The sequence below is a fragment of the Trichechus manatus genome, unplaced genomic scaffold, assembly GCF_000243295.1.
Source record: "Trichechus manatus latirostris isolate Lorelei unplaced genomic scaffold, TriManLat1.0 scaffold00052, whole genome shotgun sequence".
In the NCBI taxonomy this organism is placed as follows: Eukaryota; Metazoa; Chordata; class Mammalia; order Sirenia; family Trichechidae; genus Trichechus; species Trichechus manatus.
Window position 1 is genome coordinate 14,332,156 of NW_004443988.1, and position 7,636 is coordinate 14,339,791.

The 7,636-nt window shown below is 41.8% G+C and overlaps 1 protein-coding gene across 1 annotated transcript in view; it reads left to right on the forward strand.

Moving 5' to 3' along the window:
- The first annotated feature begins 364 nt into the window (after positions 1–364).
- Positions 365–7,636, forward strand: part of TMOD3 (tropomodulin 3) — a 91,965-nt gene continuing 84,693 nt past the window's right edge. The window contains exon 1 of the mRNA XM_004377669.2: positions 365–519. The gene's annotated coding sequence lies outside the window, so the exon portion shown is untranslated. The remainder of the gene's footprint in view (positions 520–7,636) is intronic.

The following is a 7,636-nucleotide window of genomic DNA, read 5'->3' on the forward strand; positions in this document are numbered from 1 at the left end:
TATTTGTTTATTTTCTGTCAATCTTTCATGACACGTTTAAAAGGTTCGGTGTCATCAGCAGCCAAAGGTACAGTACAAGCCTTGCTTGTCCAGCCCTGCCGGGTCAAGGTAAAAAAATCTATACCAAAGAGCTTCCAGTTGCTGTTTAAAGTTTCTGTAAGGTCAAAGGTAAGTATTTCCACGAGCAGAGAGCATTGTCCCAGGCCAGGGGAAGGCTTGTTATCGTCAACCCCTTCCCACGTCCTGCCCATTGTAAAGACCAGGATCTGCGCCGAGCCTCGCCCTTCTCTCTCGAACTACGACTCCCAGGGTGCTCCGCGCGCTAGGCGTGCGCACGCGCGTCGGCGGCGGCACCGACAGTATCGTCGAGGTGGGGGTGCTGCGGGTCTGTTGATCCGGCAACTCCCTGGGAGGCTAACAGAGGTGGACAGGCAGCTGCTGGGAACTGAGCAACGCCGAGCTGCCGGCAGCCCCAGCGGGTCTGTGAAGGAGGCCGGTGGTCCAGAGGGCGCCAGTCAGGTAAGCTCAGCCCGATGCTATCCAGGAAGTCTTTCTGCGGATGCGGGCCGGGAGTCGCACCGGCCGTGGTGGGGAGAGGGAGAGGTTGCGCCTTCCAGCCGCCTGGCTCGGCCTCCTTCCTCTCGGCTCCTTCTCGGGGAGCGGGGGCACGCTGGGGCTGGCTCGGGGCCAGCCGGCCTGGATCCGCGCGGTGCGGCGCGCTGGGCGTCGCCCGCTGGTCAAGGCGCGTGAACCCCCAGTTGCTGGTGAATCATCCCGGGCCTGGCCTCGCGGGTTCGGGACGTGCCCCGTCTTCCCGCCGGAGCCCGCGCCTGCAGCGGCCGAGCGAGCTCGCCGTGCCTGCCCGCGCCTTCCACCCCGCCCAGGGGTGGCGAGGGACGATCAGCTTAAAAGGGTTTTCTCACCAACACTCAAAGGCTGCTGCCTGTTCAAAGTTAAAAAAAAACTTGGGGCGCACCCCGTTTTTGTGATTGAAATCTGGCCAGTACTGCGTTCGCCGTTTTTATGTGTCTGCTCTGTCTTAGAATAAATTCCTGGCGCCTGTGCAGCACAGCTGGATCCGGCTGGGAAATTTGTGCGTTGGTTTGTTTTGAGGACGTGACTGGGTCGTTGTATTTCTGCCTACAGAAGGTGGCGTTACCTCTGCAAGCCTGCCGTCTGATTGCAAACGGAAATGGGAAACTGCGCAGTTTTAGCTTTTTTTTTTTTTTTTTAATGTTTAGTTAAGAATTGCCATTTCCAACTTGCCCTTGACTTCTTTTAAAATCAGAAGTCATCTCACGAGGGACACTGCAGTAAAACTTGTCCCAGGAGGTCATACTTCAACGGGAAATAAGCCTGTGGAGTTTGAAGTTAGTTATGTGCCGTCCCCCTTGGTTCGTAACATTTTCATGCAGCTCATGTTTCTTTTTCTGAGAATCCTTCAGATTAATTTTTCGGCAGATTAAATTGATTAATTAATTGACCTGTCTAAAGTATATTAGACTTTAAAAATAGCTTTGTCCAGGCTCGTTTACTCTTACTAGCGTCTGCTTCCTAGTTCTCGGCATTCTCCGACCCTGTCCTTCTTTAAGAGCCCACAAACATTTTACTATAATACTTAGACTTCCGTAACACACTCGTATGAAAGGAACAAAAAGGGAATTAAACGTGAGTTCTAATACCGAATGTTATGGCACTTTTAGCTCTCTTGCTTTTGTACCTCTCAGGATTTCTACTTTGTCCACTTTTAAAATGCAGTTGTTATATTCCGGCGTAAATAGCTCTGATTTGTAAAAATTCATTTACTTATTTTATTCATTCAGAAACATTGCCACATGCATCATTCCAAGCTTTGCACTGGATAAGAAGGGTCAAAAAGAGGAAGATGAGATGTCTGTTCTTGAGTATGTTATTGACCTCAGTTTCCTTAAATCATATATTTTTATGACTAATTCCAAAGTTTTGTAATATACCCCTCAGGCCAAATTACTCTGTGGTTAATAAGTTCATCTAAAATTAAATATGTACAGGTCAAATTTCATTACCATTATTGGTTCCACTCTAATCAAAGATTTTTACAGTCTCAGCTGTTGGCCCATTTAAATAAAATTTTACAGGTTCACCACAGCAGAAAGGACCTGAATGGTGTACAGCGGTGCTTCTCAAGCTTTAACTTGCATAAGTCACCTAGGATCTTGTTAAAATGCAGATTCTGATTCAGTAGTTAGAAATGGGGCCCCAGAAGCTGCATGTCTGAGAAGTGATGCCCTCCTTGCGATGTCGGCCACACGTGCGTGGAACATCAGGCTTTGGGAGATAATTGTAAAGGTGACAGTTTAAAGAAAGATCGATGCTGATAGCTGTGATATTGGATGCGTATTGATGGCTTTTTCCAACTCTCAGTTTTTAAAAATTAATCCTATTCAGTCTAACTAAAACAGTTGCCTTCACAAGTTTTTTCCCTCCATTCTTCTCTTTCTTTTTTCTCCTGTCGTTACTGTTGCTGTGTCCTCTCAGCTTTTTTTCCCTCTCCTCCTCTCCCACCCTCAACTGCTTTTGTTCCCATTAATTCAGTAATTCAATAATTCAGCGAGTGTATGTTTTCCCCCATCCTGTCTAAGGCACTGCCTTAGGCTCGTGGTAAATACAGACGTATATGACGCGGCTCCTGTGTGGGAGCTTACTCTCTTTGATGGGGGTAGGCGTGTGTACTTGTTTATAGTACAGAAACTGTGAGAACCATCTGCAGGGAATAAACACAGGTGGTAGGAGTTCAGGTACAAGGAGCCCTGGTAGTGCAGTGGTTAAGTGCTCAACTCTGAACTAAAAGATTAGCGGTTCAGCCCACCAGCCACTACGTGGCAGAGAGATGTGGCACTCTGCTTCTGTGAAGATTAGAACCTTGGAAACCCTATAGGGCGGTTCTACTCTGTCCTACAGGTTCGCTATGAGTCGGAATTGACTCGATGGCAGTGGGTTTGGTTTTGGTAGGAGTTCAGAGTTATCTTTACCTGAGGGGGTGGGAAACAAATGATTCCTTTTTTTTTTTCACTCACTGGTCGTCTCTGCCCCGCTAGGCTTTACACTCTATACTGTTTATATGTAGAGCAAAGCACAACTTTGTAAATTCATTTTATTTGGAACTAGGTGTGAGCTGGGCACATGAGAATCAGTTAGATCTGAGCAATACCATAGGGAGGTAAGAGGTGGTGGGATAAAAATATGTGTGAATTGAGACCGACAGAGGGAGGGAAAAAGATGGAGACAGAAGAGGACCCAGTAAAACTGAAGGGAAAGGGGCTCGGTAGGCTTTTAGGTGACAGTCTGAGGTACACTGCTCTTGTTACTTAGACTGTGTTATCACTGTCTTTTAAAAATCAAATTAACTTGTAAACTATTCTTTATGCTTTTTTGTTTGGATTCTCTGTCGATTGGAATAGTTGAGGAAGGCACTGTACTCTAGGCTGTAACAGTGACTAAAGCAGTCTCATCCTCCCATCATTGACTTTCCTTGCTGACATTTGATTTGCATGCTTCACTTCTCAGTCAGCTTTATTAACTCAGATCCTTTAAAACCACAAGTATAAAATCAGATTAAGAGGAAAATGATATACCTGTTGCCGTCGAGTTGTTTCTGACTCATAGCGACCCTATAGGACAGAGTAGAACTGCCCCATAGGGTTTCCAAGGAGTGGCTGGTGGATTTGAACTGCCAAACTTTTTGGTTAGCAGCCAGGCTCGTAACCACTGCACCACCAGGGCTCCAGATACAAGAATAGACGTTCAATTCGAAGAGCGTAGTCAATGTCACTGAACTGTGCATATAGAAATTTTTGAAATGGTGTATCTTTGGCTATGTGTATTTTCACCAAAAAAAAAAAAAAGGTTGAGAAGTTAGAGAGTTGATATGTTGTGGGGTTGTTAACCAATGTCATAAAACAACATGTGTACTTCTGTTTCATGAGAAACTATTTGTTCTGTAAGCCTTCACCTGAAGTACAATAAAAAAATAAAAAATTAAAAAAAAAGATAAAAAAAGAATAGATGTTCATATAATTAATTTTTCATAAATAGCAATTTAAATTTGATTCTTCACAATTTCAGTACATACCTAACAGACTGTTAGAGGTCCAATAGAATTTTCTGTTTCCTATATCATTTTGGAGCCCTGGTGGCGTGGTGGTTAAGAGCTTGGCTGCTAACCATAATTTTGGCAGTTTGAATCCACCAGCCACTCCTTGGAAACCCTAGGGCAGCTCCACTTTGTCCTATAGGGTTGCTATGAGTCGGAAGCCACTCAACAGCAGTAGGTTTTTTGTTTGTTTTTTTTTTAATTGTATTTCAGGTGAAGGCTTACAGAACGAATAGTACCTCATGAAACAGTAGTACACATATTGTTTTATGATATTGGTTAACAGCCCCACAACATGTCAACCCTCTAACTTCTCAACCTTTTTTTTTGGTGAAAATACACATAGCCAAAGATACACCATTTCAAAAATGTCTACATGCACAGTTCAGTGACATTGACTGCGCTCTTCCAATTGTGCTGCTATTCTCACTTAACATGAAGGCTTACAGAACAAAATAGTTTCTCATTTAACAGTTACTACACGTGTTGCCCTATGACAATGGTTAACAATCTCACGACACATCAACAATACCCTTACTCAACCTTGGGTTCGCAGTGGGTTTTTTGGTTTTAGATTCTTGTATCTGTGCGTCTGTAATCCATTAGGTTATTTACAGTAGTGAAAGAATAGAAGTGTGCATAATCCAAAGTAGCAAATTAATTGAAAATGCATGTGTGATGTTCTAGAAATTCATTTGAAATGAAGTCAGTAACCTATGTCTTAAAGCAGAGGGCTACTTGTATTTTTTGAATTGAGGTGTAGTTAACATTCAAATGCACAGATCTTCAATGTCCTTCAAGGCGTTCTGACAATTTTATACACTGTGCGTTGTGTTGTTGTTGTGTGCCGTGGAGTCGATCCCGATTGTAGCGACACTATATGACAGAGTAGACCTGCCCATAGGGTTTCCTAGGATATGCATGTGAAAGCTGGAAAATGAATAAAGAAGACTGAGGAAGAACTGATGCCTTTGAATTATGCTGTTGGTGAAGAATATTGAATATACCATGGACTGCCAGAAGAACAAACAAATCTGTCTTGGAAGAAGTACAGCCAGAATGCTCCTTAGAAGCTAGGATTGTGAGACTTCGTCTCATGTAGTTTGGACATGTAATCAGGGGGAACCAGTTCCTGGAGAAGGTCACTATGTTTGGTTAAGTAGACCATCAGCGAAAAAGAGGAAGACCCTCAGCAAGATGGATTGACACAGTGGCTACAACAATGGACTCAAACATAGCAACAATTGTGAGGATGACACAGGACCTGGCAGTGTTTTGTTCTGTTATATATATGATTGCTGTGAGTCGGAATCGACTTGATGGCATCTAGCAACAACAGTCTTTATGGGAGCAGATCACCAGGCCTTTTCTCCTGTGGAGCAGCTTGGTGGGTTCAAACCTCCGAACTTTTGGTTAGCTGCTGAACGCATAACTGCTGCGCCACCAAGGCTCCTTATGCACTGTATAACCACCACCAAAACAAGATAGAAAATGTTTTTATCACCTCAGTTAGTTCTCTCATGCCCCTTTCTAGCCATTTCCCTCATTCAGCCCCCTCCAAAGACGACCACTTTCTAACTTCTAGCACCATAGATCTGTTTTGCTTAGTCTTGTACTTCACATAAATGGAATTCTGCAATATGTGGTTTTTTGTATCTGGCTTATTTTGCTTAGTATAATGTTTTTGAAATTCGTCTGTGTTTTGCGGGTATATTAGTTTCTTGTTCTTTTTTTATTACTGAATAGTATTCTGTTGTGTGAACATACCCCAATTTATCTGTTTTCATCTTGATGGACATTTGGGCTATTTCCAGGTTTTGGCTATTATTAATAAGGTTGCTATGAACATTCTTGTACAAGTTTCTTGTGGACATGTGTTTTCATTTCTCTTGAGTGGAATTACTCAGCCATAGGGTAGATGTTTGTTTAACTTTATAATAAACTGACAAACAGTTCTCCAAAGTCATATATATGTATGTAGAAGTTCTAGTTGGTATGTATTTTTAGTGTTGCCAGGTTTTAGTGTTGTCAGCCTTTTTTATTTTAGCCATTCTAAAGGACGTAAAATGGTATCTCATTGTGGTTTTAATTTGTGTTTTCCTGATGGTTAAGAATGTTGAATATTTTTTTGTATGCTAATTGGCTATCACTGTATCTTCTTTTGTGAAACATCTGTTCAATTCTTTTGCCTGTGTTTTTCATCAAGATGTCCATTTTTTTATTGTTGTTGTTTGTAGGAGTTCTTTATATATTCTGAGTACAAGTCCTTTGTCAGATCCTTGTGTTTTACTCAGTCTGTGGCTTGTCTGTTTATTTTTCAAATGATGTTTTGATGAGCAGAAATTTTTGTGAAGTCCAGTCTTTCAAGTTTTTTTTTTGTGTCCTGACCAAGAATCTTTGCCTACTTCCAGGGTTGCAAAGGTATTCTTTATGTTTTCTTCTAGAAGCTTTATTGTGCTAAGTTTTATGTTTGGGTCTGTGATCCATCTCAAATTAATTTTTGTGTTAAGAAATGAGGTAGAGATTGAGCTTCATTTTTTTCCCCAGTAACGAATATCTAGTTGTTGCAGCAACACAGGTTAAAAAAAACTTTCCTTTCTCCATTGAATTGACTTGGCACTGTGTATTTTAGTTGTGCTTGTATTGTGCGTTTCTTAAGAGCAAGCCTTGGATCTTAAATAACTTTTCTACACCTCTTCCAGGCTAGGGCTAGACTGATTGATCCAGGGTTGGTTGCCATATACTTCCTGATGAAGAAATGCTAACTATAAATTTGAATTTTAAATGCATTTTCTGTGGGTTGAGTTAATGGAGGCAACCTCATTTCTGTAGCATATGTGCCCTGCCCATAAGCCAGGCAAACGTTGGGGAGAAAGAAGGAGATTCAAGCCTGGAGAGATCACCCAGCACCATAACAGAGCAAACCTGTAGGAGCTTAGTATTGTCTATTGACTTGGTTAAAATAAATGTAAATATGTATAACCCATGTGTTTTAGTTTCCATGCTTCTGCCCCATTATGTAATCCTTAGTGACACACAATTCCTGAATTTGCCTTGGAACAATTTCTAAGGGATAAGCTGGTTATTTTTCTTCTAGGCTTTGTTTACTGGTAAGACAATTAAATGATACCATTATTTTCAAAAGAATGTCACCACAATCTCATTACTATAATGTAGCTCTTTCCTTTTTTCTCATTTCATTCCAGGCTTTGTTCATTCACATACTTATTTTTATATGGTTGAAATCATAGCATACATGTTATTTTGCGTTCAGAGATTTAGTTGTAACTAGCAAATGCTGTTGCCCATGTGGGTTACCCTTGTGAGTGGAAACAAACAAGGCTGGAGAAGGAGAAGAGAAGACAAGGGGACTTATCAGTGGGGAATCTTGAGTCCCAAAGCTTAATTAAAATAGAGGAAGAAAAGAGCTAAGGTTTTCAAAGACAGAGTTACCCTTCAATGAAGATGCAGGATGACTTCGGTTCCTTTATACACTTTATATAT